Source organism: Ascaphus truei, unplaced genomic scaffold (genome assembly GCF_040206685.1).
Source record: "Ascaphus truei isolate aAscTru1 unplaced genomic scaffold, aAscTru1.hap1 HAP1_SCAFFOLD_541, whole genome shotgun sequence".
Lineage (NCBI taxonomy): Eukaryota > Metazoa > Chordata > Amphibia > Anura > Ascaphidae > Ascaphus > Ascaphus truei.
In genome coordinates, this window is record NW_027456872.1 from 245,980 (window position 1) to 259,398 (window position 13,419).

General features: G+C 53.9%; 1 long non-coding RNA gene and 3 other non-coding genes across 4 annotated transcripts; 3 read left to right on the plus strand and 1 right to left on the minus strand.

Moving 5' to 3' along the window:
* The first annotated feature begins 9,711 nt into the window (after positions 1–9,711).
* On the plus strand, positions 9,712–9,794 carry TRNAL-CAG (transfer RNA leucine (anticodon CAG)). Its single transcript has one exon. It is a non-coding gene; the product is annotated as a tRNA-Leu (tRNA).
* Positions 9,795–10,104: 310 nt separating this feature from the next.
* Positions 10,105–10,217, minus strand: TRNAL-CAA (transfer RNA leucine (anticodon CAA)). Its single transcript has 2 exons — positions 10,180–10,217; positions 10,105–10,150 (listed from the first exon to the last, which is right to left on the minus strand). It is a non-coding gene; the product is annotated as a tRNA-Leu (tRNA).
* A 506-nt stretch (positions 10,218–10,723) lies between these two features.
* TRNAL-CAG (transfer RNA leucine (anticodon CAG)) lies at positions 10,724–10,806 on the plus strand. Its single transcript has one exon. It is a non-coding gene; the product is annotated as a tRNA-Leu (tRNA).
* LOC142485186 (uncharacterized) lies at positions 10,774–12,709 on the plus strand. Its single transcript, XR_012798364.1, has 2 exons — positions 10,774–11,008; positions 12,384–12,709. It is a non-coding gene; the product is annotated as an uncharacterized LOC142485186 (long non-coding RNA).
* Positions 12,710–13,419: the final 710 nt, after the last annotated feature.

Here is a 13,419-nt window from a genome sequence, read left to right on the forward strand (position 1 = left end):
GCGCATGCGTGGCTTTCCTCCAGTCCCCATCATTACTGAGCATGCGCGGCTTGGCAGCGGATGTGCGGGGGGAATGGTGGCGTTAGGAGCGGCGCCGGCGGCTATCGCCGCCGCCGCATGTTATCAGCCATGTGGGGGGAGCGGGGGCCATTAGGAGCGGCGCCGGCGGCGCGCATCTGATTTGTGGAGCGGGTGTGATGTCAGTGTTGGGGTCGGGCTGAGCCAGAACACAGCCCGGCCTCAACTGCCAGCACTGACGTCACATCCGTTTCATTTCTGTCTCCACAATTCTTTTTTGCCCCAGTTCGAATGAGGTGCCACTAAGGAAGTTTCACTTCAATAATATTGTACTTAGTGGTGATTGCAGCTTGAGAGCGGGTTCCTTTACCACCCGCCCATCGAAACACTTGGTCCATATGAAATGGGTCTCAGGCTGAGTCCATGGTGACTTCAGCCGTGTGGAGGCGCGCTGAGGCTGAGGGAAAGTGGGTGCTTTCCCTGGCCTTAGTTCACACGCCGTCCGGGGCGTGTCGGGGGCGGGCCAGTGAAGCCACTAATCCCTATTGGCTTCAATCTCATCCATGATGGGCTCTGGTACATAGGTCAATTCGTACCTATTAGATTGTCTATGCCTATGAAGGATCGCTCTATCTGCCCTACTGATCTTGAGCAATTTGTTAGTACCCGCTGGCCCAGGTAAAACCCCAAATTTAGGTTCCATAAGTTCCACCTCTTGGTACAGGATGGAGGGTCCCTGAGGCGTCACTACCCCTACCTTGACGTCGTGTACCCTCTTACGTAGGGCCTCAGCTGTGTCCTCTGGGGAAATCTGACCCTCCTCCCACCAGTGCTCAACCCTAGGACCATCCACCAGAAGGAACCTAGTCCTGTTCATATTGATGGCGTATCCCTGAAACATAGGGTCCCACAACTTAAGGGGTTCCCCGGACAGATGCTCTGGATTTGGGCTACTGAACCTAGTGCCCATCTGTGAGGACACTCCAGACGTAGCTGACTGTTGCAATAAAGAAGACTCTCTAAAAGACCTGAATGACCCAGTGGCCTTAACCACAGGTATGCGACTGAACACAGGAATTTCTCCCTCTAAAATCCCAGTCTCTTAAATCAGACAAACCAGGGGACAGATCATCACTGGGAAAATTGGATAATGCAAAGATGGGTCCAGCAGTGCCAGAGCTAGCACCAGCAGATGCAACAGGATCCTGGATACTGTCCTGCACAGGGATGGCCTTGGAAGTAAAAGCCAGTGATTGAGGCCTAGAAGTGTCCCGGACAAGTCCTTCTGCGTGGGCTTACCCGTACCCCAAGGTGGTAGTATCGGGGCGGACGTAGTGGTCTTGGAAGGGACATGTTCAGCTGGGGCCGGTGAACAGGGCCTAACATTGTCCTTGACCAGTCCTTTGGGTGCAAACTTACCACGGCCCTTAGGGAGGGGTAATGTGGTGGAATCAGGGGTCCAACGACCCCTTCCTCTGAGTGGGGTCTTTTTGGGGGCAGCGGCATTAGCGAACTGTCCATCACTCACCCCTGAAGGTCTCAGCAGAGGTTCCGCAGCTTGAGCGGCCGCCATCTCGATGTCGTCATGGCTGGCTGGTCTTGCAAGATCTCCAGGCAGGCACCGGTCTGGCGGTGCAGATGACGTCACGTCAGGCAGCGCCGGAAGGGCATCACCCTGTGGCACACTGAACAAGGCCCGTCTGGCTCCTCGTCCAGATAGGCCGCAGCAGGATCCTGGTAGAAATAAGACGTGGGAGCCTCACCAATCCAAAGGTAGGGGATGTCCTCTGGCACCACAGGATCCTCCAAAGGCGGCTCCTTTACTTCCTCGGGCGTGGGGCTCCTTCGGGGCTCCGGATGCATCACGGCCTTTTGAATGGACGCCTCTGGATCAGGACTCCGCCTCTGACAGCAGGTAGGTGTTGGTCTTTCCTCTGCAGGTCTCTGACGGCTGGTCACTTCTTCTTCGGGGCCGAGTAAGGACACCTCCACCAGGCCGAGATGTCGGGGCGCCCTGCTGTCCCTTGTGGCCATTGGCATGAAGCTTGCTCGCTCCTGCGCCACCATAGGAAGTGCACCCAACACCCCCGGGGCAGTCAACTCACCCTCCCGGTCATAGGCAGGTACAGGTTCCGGTCCTGGATTCGTCAGCAACATCACGGCGGGGGTCGTCTCCAGCACTGGTACACTGGAGCCTTGGTTAGCAGATAGCATAGCACACGGGCCCACGAGTGGCCCCGTGGTGTACAAATCAGGGTAGGCCGGAGTAGATAAATTTGGCACCCGACCACATGGGCATCCGGGTGCGATGGTCAGGGCACACGGCCCACGATATCAGCGGCAGCATAGGATTCTGCATGGGCCGCACCTGTTGGTGTGGTGGCCCGGACAATTGGCTGGAAACTGCCATTGGTTGGCAGAAGGCTGGCAGGCCGCATGAACAATGCCCCACAGTGCTGGCACCGCGCAGTGGGGCTGGCGTCACCCCCAGGTAGGCGGCAGTTTGGGCACACACAGCGCAGGTGGTGTTGGCCGTGGATGGTGACTACCAGGCAGCCTCCTGGTAGGTAATAGTTAGCCAACTCCAAAGCAGACATATTTCTGGAATATTCTGAGGTAGTGGTAGTGAGCAGCAATAAGGCAAGGTAGCTCCTTCCTCTGGCTCAGTTCCGTTGAACTGAAGTAAAGCTGGGTGTGGTTGACTCCTCCCATGACAGAGGTGGTCTCCGATTGGGTCTTAGTTGGTGCCTCCTCCCCTAGGTGGAATATAGGGCAAGGCATGGCAGATCAACGTGTGACTTGGCTCCGGCTGAGCCATTCACAGCGATGGGCGGGGCGTTGGTTTTCCGCCGAATAGTTTGCACTAACATTGCAGAAAAGTTTGGATCTTGCTTTGCAAGCCCATGCGGTCCCGTATTTCTGGTGGGAACGCCATTTTGAGAGTACAGTCCATGCGGTGAACTCCATTTTGAGCACACTAGTACAGTCCATGAAGCAAAAGGTACACAGGGTCCCCAGCTACAACTGAAAGGGTCCATTCCTTACATTGAATTTTCAATAAATGAAGGGTACACGCTCCCTGGACAATTTCCCACAGGGTACACCCCAACTGTCTCTGCTTTCCTCGTGAAGGGTATCCATGCTCCCTGGAATAATTCCCTCAGGGTACGCCCCAACATAGTCTTTTACTTTGGTAAGGGTCTAGGCAACCCCCTTCCTGATGTAGCTTCACAGAGAGGTTCTGTCATGGGAGACTAGGCCATTTACACCATTTTACCTGGATCATGCATTGAGCAAAACAAGTTAATGAAATAAATTGTACATTTATTCACAGGAAAAGGCAAACACACAATGTTACACAAACTACTACTGCAAAAAGACACACTTACTTGGGAATTGGAGTAACAACCTAGACTCTCCTAGATGCAGGGAATCCTATCCCTGATAACAGTTGCAAAGACAGGACAGAAAATATTCCAGGCAGCTTTTGCGGAAGCAGCCCTTTTCTTGCTGGAGACTTGCATCTGGAACCTAGAAGCTGAGGACCTTAGAGGATTGGAGAACTATGAGAGACCTTGGAGAACCTTGGCGAACACAGGAGAACACTGGAGAACACTGGAGAACACACCATCTCATGGACTCAAGGGGTTATAATACCTCTGACTTTCATTCAAAAAATACTATAGCCCAATCTAAAGCGTGAGAAATGTCTCCGCAGCCAATCAGAGACAAGCTGGTGGACACAACAGGGTTACCTGGAAATCTGAATGAACCAAGGGGCATGGGCAATTTGGCCCCTCTGGCCCTGGTTCCCGCAATGCCACTCGCGGTGACGGGCTCCTGACAGTCTGGTGGGAACAATTGAAATGCAAAGGGCATCCATTGTTCTCAGGATGTGAATACTTGAATCCTTCCCTCCTGTCCAAATGGTCTTGACACCTTGGTTATCCTCTGTGGCTTTCATCTCCAGATGGCCTGCCAGACCTACTGGCACCACTTGGTAGCCCAGGGGCCTGCCAGAGAATTGGTTCTGAAAGTCCCAGCTCATTTCTGTGCACAAACAGATGGGTTTTAAAACACACGGTTCCATAAAATATACACTGTAAAAATATCCTACGTCCTTTGGTTATGGGAAATAGAATAAGAAGCTGCACGTTATTGCTTACTAGCCATATTCCCCACACTCTATACAATAAACTTAGGACTGGACTTTTAAAAGTCCCCTCACAACCTTGTAGATGATAGGAGTACCCCAGAACCCCTATACCGGTTTTGCGAGACCTGGGAATTTAATGGGTATCCCTATTAACCTAGGGACCCCTTGACTGTTTCAGGGACACTTCACATCCCTATGTCCCCTTTACCTTTCTGGTCTGTGCTGAAGCTTGGCTGGAGCACCTTAGAACCCCTATACAGGTTCTGGGTGACCTGGGCATTTACTGGGTATCCCTATTAGCCTTGGGACCCCTTGACTGTTTCAGGGACACATCACATCCCTATGCCCATTTACCTTTCTGGGCTGTGCTGAAGCAGGGACCCCTAGTGGTGAGTCGCGCAAGCGTTTTCAAGGGGAGACATTACCGAGACAATGTGTCTACATGCATCCAGGCATCACACCTGATTCCTGGGTACATTTTTAGGGGAACCAGCAACTCTGGACCCTGACTAGATAGACACAATCTGACAACACTTTCTCCGCAACCACCCCCCCCCCCCTGAAACTCATACCACAGCAGTCCCTGCTCGCTGGCATCCCTGGAAAGGTAAAAACACAGAAATTCTTTATTGCCGCATAATTACAGGTAATGCTTTTACAAAAGTTGAGTCCAAGAGCTGAGACTCCTGAACCCCAAAACATGGATCAGAGGTAACCAAACGGGCTTAACCTTTATTAGTGAGCCTGGCTACCTCTTCACCATCACAGGTTCCCCCTTCCTTAACTCAGAATGGGTGCCCAGGGTCCCTGGTGAAGCATCAGGAGCCCGGCCCCGGCCTCTTCTGTGCTGTACTGCTGCAATGTCCCAAAAGCCGGTACTGTTCTGCATCTCAGCAGCACCTCCAATTGTAGCACTGCTTTCCCTCCCCCTCCCACCCCCCCTCGTGGGAGATCTTGCTATTGCTACAGGGTCATAGTGCTAAATACCTGTGAGGACCCAGGAGATGCAGAGGGTCCACGTTGTTATGGGGAAACAGGACAGGCTTTTGGTGATCCTTCACGCTCTTCTCATGGTGTCAGCGCCTCCAGTCATAGCAGACTCCAGGTGTACTGGAGACAGTCCCCACCATGACAGTTCTCAAGCATACCTCTACCCAATAGACTGTAACTTAGGGAGAGGTATATACAAAAGAGGATTGAACCCGCTCTACCTAATGTGACCAAATAGGTCAACGAGTACAGACAGGTGCAAAAAGGGCAGATGACTGAACAATAGAAAGAGAAACACCAGATGGAGCAAAGGCACTACCATCTGGATAAGTCCCTCAGAAATGCACTCTGCGTCTCTGGGGAGATAGTACCTGACTCAGCAGCCAATGTGCAGTGGGAAGCAAAATACTGGTCTGATGTGTAATGGAAAATGATTAACTTAAAATCCCTTTAATGGTATACATTAAAATAAACTTGGAACCAGATAGTAAATTACAGTAGAAGTTAGTTAAAAAAAATTGTAGTACGTCGTGCTTTAGTCCACTTAGTGGCTCGGGTATACAGCGTGATAGGCAGCACAACCAATAGTTGTGCATATTCACCTGTCCGGGTATGGACAGAAAATCAACAATTACCGGTAGGTAACTAGTCATACAACACGACGAACTGGGATGAAACGGAAACGTGAGTCAGACATGCCCAATCAGTCATTAGCTGAAAAGCGCTTCTGTTGTGGTCACGACGTCATTACATAAAAGCCCATAAGCATATACTCTGGCACCAACGTATTGGTAATTGTTAGCCAGAAAAACCCATTGCCCTATTCCAGTGTAAAGAACAAAGACAATGGTAGGGTTAACAAAACATATCCCAGTGTGTTATGCATAGAAGGAAAGGTGAACCACGCTTGTAAGCCTGGGTCTACAAGTGTTGTTAAATGCAAAATGGACTGTGTAAAGTTATAGTGAGCTGCTGCAGCTCCACGCACATAGTACACACAGACAAATTGACTATTAGTGCTGAGACCTGCAAATCGATTTGGTAACCCAACTGCTGGGGTGTATGGCAGGAAAATTGGAAGCACTTACAAACAAGTAGTAATACTGTGATGAAAATAGTTCTGTGTCCCTGAGTGGTAATAACTACACACAGGGATGGAAGAGAAGATATAGAGGTCCCTGCAAACCAACATATACTGTCCCTGCAGGGAATAGTAGCAGTAGTAGTGCTGGGTACACGGATCCCCAACTCCCGAATGCTGCCCCTCAAAAACATACCCCTACATCACATGGGGGGGAGAGGGGAGGGGGAGAGGAAAGAACAGAGGGAGAGAAATCCCTCAATAACTTATCTGCGCTTTCCCTGCAGGAGCGCGGTCCGTGATGTCTGTGCGCCTATATTAGTGCAGCTCGCGCTGATCCACCGGTGTCCCAGTCAAGCCTGTATCAGTCTGCAGGCCGCCGGAGTGCATGTCGCGGTGTGTGACATCATGACCTTTGCCCTCTGACGTATGTTTCGCGTTTGCTTCTTCCAGAGAGGGATCCCTCTCTGGAAGAAGCAAACGCGAAACGTACGTCAGGCAGAAAGTATAGTATGGACCAGCCATGGCTATATATATATTAGAATTTCTCTATATGCAGACCCAGTAACTCAATTAGCTGGGCTGTTGTCACGGTTGTACTCGCCACAAACCAGGACCAAACCGCGGGGCTGAGGTGGGGTTATATAATCACCGACCTGAGACCACGTAGTCGGATCTGGATTGCGCAGTTCATAGTTGTACATAGCAGGGTCGGGACTGGAGAAGGCAGCATAGTCAGTGGACGAGCCAGGGTCAGGATTGGAGACATCAGGGTAAACGTTATCCAGGCGGAGTTTCGGCAACAGGTAGTCAAGTAGGTCCCGCTTCAGGTCCTGCAGTGTAATAGCTGCAGGGCGGGAGCGGGTTCTGCGCGAGTGGCGACCGCGGCCCATGGTACCAGTCTCAGCAAGGAGAAGGTTGACCGGAGTGGGAACCGCCAGGCAGCACTGGTAAACCAGTGCTTCAGCACAGAAGTCCAAAGCTGGCCGCTGCAAAGGGAGAGAGCAGCAGGCCACTGGATCCAAACAGTAACCTCTGTTGGGGGTGAATTCAGCAGGTAGTAGAATCCAGGCAGGCCAAACACAGGCCCCTGTGAAGAGAGGAAAAGCAGGCATCCGGGAACCAGGAACACAGGCTTCAGCATAGTAGCAGCAGGCCTGGAGGAAACTGGGACAAGTACAACGAAACTAGAACAATAACAGAGATAAGAAACGAGAGATAACAAGCCAGGAGGCTTGTGGCAAAACACAGGTAACATCCAAGAAGGATTATGCTCGGCAGAGAAGCATTGTGGGAATGCAGTATTTAAAGGTCAGCGAACCAATAGCAGAAGGGGTGTGTGACAGCATTGCTCTAATGACCGAGCCCAGGCTGGAGCTGCAGTCATAGCTTGCACAGCTGCTGTAGATACCAGGGGGAGTGTTCCAGGACTGCATAAGTCTGCAAGGCAAGGTAAGCAGTAAACTGAGGTGTGGATTCCTTACAGCTGTCTACAGAGTAATGCTGGGTCATAACAAAAAGCTGGGAGTGGCTAAGCATTGGGACAATGGCAAGCGGGGAAGGGCTGGTATCAGGACCGGGCTCTCGGCGGTGCAGAGCCTTTGTTCCCCCTAGACGCTGAGGCGCCTAACCAGTGGGAGGTATAGGGTTGGCCAAGGGAACCGTTGCCGGGTCTGAGCCCCGTAGACACAATTCCCATTGGCAAGTTCAAATTTGCCACTTGCCAGCACCTCCATCATCGAGGGGCGGTCCCAAGCACTTAAGCCAGCCCCCTCCTCTGATTGGTGCAGCCGGGCTAGCCCTCATCCTCCGATTGGCTGCACCGTCATGATATACGCGATCTGATTGGCCGGCAGCTCCTGCTCCATGTTAAGTATAGCAACCGAGGGCTATGTAAGGAGCGCGGCCGATCAGAGAACCAGAACATCTCTGGAGTCGATCGGAGACCCGGCTGGCGGGAGTTTCAAAAGTGCTTTATGTGAATTGGCTCTGAGAAAGCCCTGAGAAGCCTGGTAAGCCTGGGAAGAAGACGCGCAGGGCAAGCCGACTGAAGTCGGCCCCTGCACCTAGTTGAGGCTAGTTTCTTGCTCCCAGGCCCCCAGTTGGTGAGTGTTTCACCGTGTTTATGTATTTTGTGTGTTTGCTGGCTTGCCAGAATAAACTTTTGTTTATTCAATTATTGTGCCCTGTTTGGTGATAGTGAATGCATGCAGTGTGTGGTACGGTTTCATTTGTCTTTTTGCAACGATTACAAATATCTGAACCTTATACTTTAAAATCGAGGGTAATACCGAGATAGTTGTATTTTTTAATAAATTCCCCCAACTAAGGCATGACCTGTGTGATGCTCAGTATATTAAAAAATCCATTAAAAATAACATTGAGTTGAATTTAAAAAATAATTTAAAAAAACCACTATGATCTAATACAATAGAACTGATTTATTAAAGAAGAAAAGCCTTTAAGATTTCACGTTTTGCTGCTTTAAGGTAATGAAAAAACAAATGGCACATTGCACTATAGGGTTAATGGTTGCATGTTTTCCACTAGCCACTGGGTGGCGCTGCAGGATTACAAAGCACAGTATTGCAGTTAGCGCTGCGGGATATCAGCATCATACTGTGTAGTAGGCTTTATATAAGGCGGTCCAAACTAACCTTCCAAACAGGGAGATATAAGAGAAAGGGGAGGAGGAGAGGGGCACAGAGGAGCACAAGGACAGGGGCACAGAGGGGAGGAGAGGAGAGGGGAGGTGAGGGGAGGGGAGGTGAGGGGAGGGGAGGTGAGGGGAGGGGAGGAGAGGGGAGGGGAGGAGAGGGGAGGGGAGGGGAGGGGAGGAGAGGGGAGGGGAGGGGAGGGGAGGAGAGGGAGAGGAGAGGGGAGGGGCACAAGGAGGGGGCACAAGGGGAGGGGCACAGAGGGGAGGGGAGGGGATGGGCTCAGAGGGGGAGTGGAGGGGCACAGAGGGGAGGGGAGGGGAGGGGCACAGAGGGGAGGGGCACAGATGGGAGGGGAGGGGCACAGAGGGGAGGGGCACAGAGGGGAGGGGCAGGGTCATAGAGGGGAGGGGCAGGGGCATAGAGGGGAGGGGCAGGGGCACAGAGGGGAGGGGCAGGGGCACAGAGGGGAGGGGCAGGGGCACAGAGGGGAGGGGCAGGGGCAAGAGAAATCAACCTAAAGTTTTCTTTTCCTTTTTTTTTTTTCAACTCGTTTTAAATAAATTATAAAATCTTTTACAGCAAAAATGTATGTGACAAAAAATAATAGCATTCCATGTTTCCTCTCTATGTATGTATAAATATATCGCTGAATTCTGTAAAAGGTGAATAATTATTATAGTCCGAATGGTTATAATGTTCAATAAACATGTACAATTCCTTATAAAAGTGGTGTGCTCAATAATATGAAAAAATGCTCGTGGTCTGCTGTTTCCTACTTGAGAAGTTCCTGGCAAACATAGCTCTATGTCAGGATGGCCGAGCGGTCTAAGGCGCTGCGTTCAGGTCGCAGTCTCCTCTGGAGGCGTGGGTTCGAATCCCACTTCTGACACTTCTCTTTTGCAACTGTATATCTCAGTCTTTTTTTTAATTATTATTAGTTTTTGGGAACATTTTTCTATATTTTTATGTTTAGCAGATAATTTAAACGCGGGGCATAGAGGAAAACGAGAATTTAAAAGACAGACAGGGTATGTATGACGTGGATAGGAGGGAGACAGGGATGGGGGGAAGATAGGCATGAGGGAGGATGTATAAACAAACAATACATTATTAAGCATTTCAACCAAAAAAATGTATAAAATATTAGTGATCGAAATAGTTATTCTAACAACATAAAATAAAAAAAAATTAAAAAATTATGTCAGAAGTGGGATTTGAACCCACGCCTCCATACGGAGACCAGAACACCCAGCAACCCTGGGAAGAGTTTACATCTTGAGTCTGGCGCCTTAGACCGCTCGGCCATCCTGACACTTGGAGATGAAGCTGGGAAGCACTATTAATGAACCCTGTATACACATGTCATATGAATGCAAATACTGTATATAATAAATTGTTTATAATAGATATACACATATATACATATATACACACCAACATTCTGGGTTGCTGATGTCAGTTTTTACGTGGTTTGGGTGTTTTGGTTTTGTTTGTTTATAGTGGAGTCCCTGTAACCTATTTTCACATATATGTATAAGTGAATAGCCATCTTCCGAGCACACACAGAGACACTACACACAGGCCTCTCCATGTTCTTCCCCTTTATCTGTTAATACCCAGCTCGCTCTGTGATCCCCCATAATCACGTTTGTTTGTCCCTCTATGTTTGTGTTAGTTTGGCATCATAAATATTATTTAACTTGGGTCCGGTCTGGATGAGTTCAGGGTGTCACCTGAGCTGAGCACAGGAATGCAGGGCTTAACATCGGTAGGACTGAAACAGATACAGAGCCTGTGGTTGAGGGAGCAGCACAGACAGTCAGGATGGCCGAGCGGTCTAAGGCGCTGCGTTCAGGTCGCAGTCTCCTCTGGAGGCGTGGGTTCGAATCCCACTTCTGACAGTATGTTTTTTTTTTTTTGGTGATCAGCGGGATATCTTTGTCTGCTGGGCAGCATTATGTACATGCACAGAACTACAATTCCCTACATGCACTGTTGCAATATAGTATGCTTAGTTAGAACTACAGTTCCCATCAGGACTTGCGCGTACTGTGACGTAATTTTCCCTGAGTGTTCTCTGGCGGGAGTTTGGCGCTTGTGAGGGTCAGTGAAAGGGATCGGCTGCGAGGGGACCTTGGGGGGGGGGGCTGCGAGGGGACCTTGGGGGGGGGGGCTGCGAGGGGACCTTGGGGGGGGGGGCTGCGAGGGGACCTTGGGGGGGGGGGCTGCGAGGGGACCTTGGGGGGGGGGGCTGCGAGGGGACCTTGGGGGGGGGGGCTGCGAGGGGACCTTGGGGGGGGGGGCTGCGAGGGGACCTTGGGGGGGGGGGCTGCGAGGGGACCTTGGGGGGGGGGGCTGCGAGGGGACCTTGGGGGGGGGGGCTGCGAGGGGACCTTGGGGGGGGGGGCTGCGAGGGGACCTTGGGGGGGGGGCTGCGAGGGGACCTTGGGGGGGGGGCTGCGAGGGGACCTTGGGGGGGGGGGCTGCGAGGGGACCTTGGGGGGGGGGGGCTGCGAGGGGACCTTGGGGGGGGGGGCTGCGAGGGGACCTTGGGGGGGGGGGGCTGCGAGGGGACCTTGGGGGGGGGGGGCTGCGAGGGGACCTTGGGGGGGGGGCTGCGAGGGGAACCCTGGGGGGGGGCTGCGAGGGAACCCTGGGGGGGGGGCTGCGAGGGAACCCTGGGGGGGTTCTGCGAGGGAACCCTGGGGGGGGGGGTTCTGCGAGGGAACCCTGGGGGGGGGGGGGTTCTGCGAGGGAACCCTGGGGGGAGGGGGCTGCGAGGGAACCCTGGGGGGGGGGGCTGCGAGGGAACCCTGGGGGGGGGGGGGGGCTGCGAGGGAACCCTGGGGGGGGGGGGGGCTGCGAGGGAACCCTGGGGGGGGGGGCTGCGAGGGAACCCTGGGGGGGGGGGGCTGCGAGGGGACCCTGGGTGGGGGGGGGGGGCTGCGTGGGGACCCTGGGTGGGGGGGGGGGGCTGCGTGGGACCCTGGGGGGGGGGGGCTGCGAGGAAATAGGGGGGGAGGCCGGGGGTTAGGGGGGGAGGCCGGGGGTTAGGGGGGGAGGCCGGGGGTCAGGGGGGGGGGAGGCCGGGGGTCAGGGGGGGGGAGAAGAGGCCGGAGGTTAGAGGGGGAGGAGAAGAGGCCGGAGGTTAGAGGGGGAGGAGAAGAGGCCAGGGGTTAGAGGGGGGGGAGAAGAGGCCGGGGGTTAGAGGGGGGGGGGGAGAAGAGGGAAGGGGAGGCCGGGGGGAGGGAAGGGGAGGCCGGGGGGGGGGGAAGGGGGGCCAGGGGTTAGGGGGGCGAGGGGGAGGTAGAGGGTGGGAAGGGGGGGCTGGGGGTTTGGAGGAGCGGTGATGGGAGGCCTTGTAATGGTATCGGTGAGGGAAGGCTGGGGTTAATGGAGCCATACTTCCTCCAAACTATCCCGCACCCCCCTAACATACACACCCACTAACATACACCCCCCTTCTCATTTCCTCTAGAGTGTAAGCTGTGCGGACCAGGACCCTCATCACCTCCTGTATCTGTTTGCGCTTGTCTGTCCTTGTTTGGGTCTCTCTGTGCCCCTTTGTACCACGCCGCGGGATATGTTGGCGCTGTACAAGTAAAGGATAATAATATCGCCCTCCCTGAGATATGGCGGAGACGCGCGGTGGGCACGAGGTTCCTGTCCGTATTGATGTCGGTTCCCTCCTGACGGCCGCTCGGGAGACGCTGAACCTGCTGCCCTGTGAGATCCAGAGCAAGGGAGCAGCCAAGTGTGAGGGAGTACTTCTACCCCGCCGTGCGGGACACAGAGGAAGGAGGTGTGAGGGGGGGAGAGGGAGATGTGGGGGGGGGGGGGGAGAGGGAGATGTGGGGGGGGGGGGAGAGGGAGATGTGGGGGGGGGGGGAGAGAGAGATGTGGGGGGGGGGAGAGAGATGGTGGGGAGAGAGAGATGGTGGGGAGAGAGAGATGGTGGGGAGAGAGAGATGGTGGGGAGAGAGAGATGGTGGGGAGAGAGATGTGGGGGGAGAGTGATGTGGGGGGGGGGAGAGAGAGATGTGGGGGGGGAGAGAGAGATGTGGGGGGGGGGGAGAGAGATGTGGGGGGGGGGAGAGAGATGTGGGGGGGGGGGGGAGAGAGATGTGGGGGGGGGAGGGAGAGAGATGTGGGGGGGGCAGAGAGAGAGATGTGGGGGGGGGGAGAGAGAGAGATGTGGGGGGAGGGAGAGATGTGGGGGGGGGGAGAGAGAGATGTGGGGGTGGGGAGAGAGATGTGGGGGGGGAGAGAGATGTGGGGGGGGGAGAGAGAGATGTGGGGGGGGGAGAGAGAGATGTGGGGGGGGGGGAGAGAGATGTGGGGGGGGAGGGAGAGAGATGTGGGGGGGGGCAGAGAGAGAGATGTGGGGGGAGGGAGAGAGAGAGATGTGGGGGGAGGGAGAGAGAGAGATGTGGGGGGAGGGAGAGAGAGAGATGTGGGGGAGGGAGAGAGATGGGGGGGAGGGAGAGAGAGATGTGGGGGGAGGGAGAGAGAGA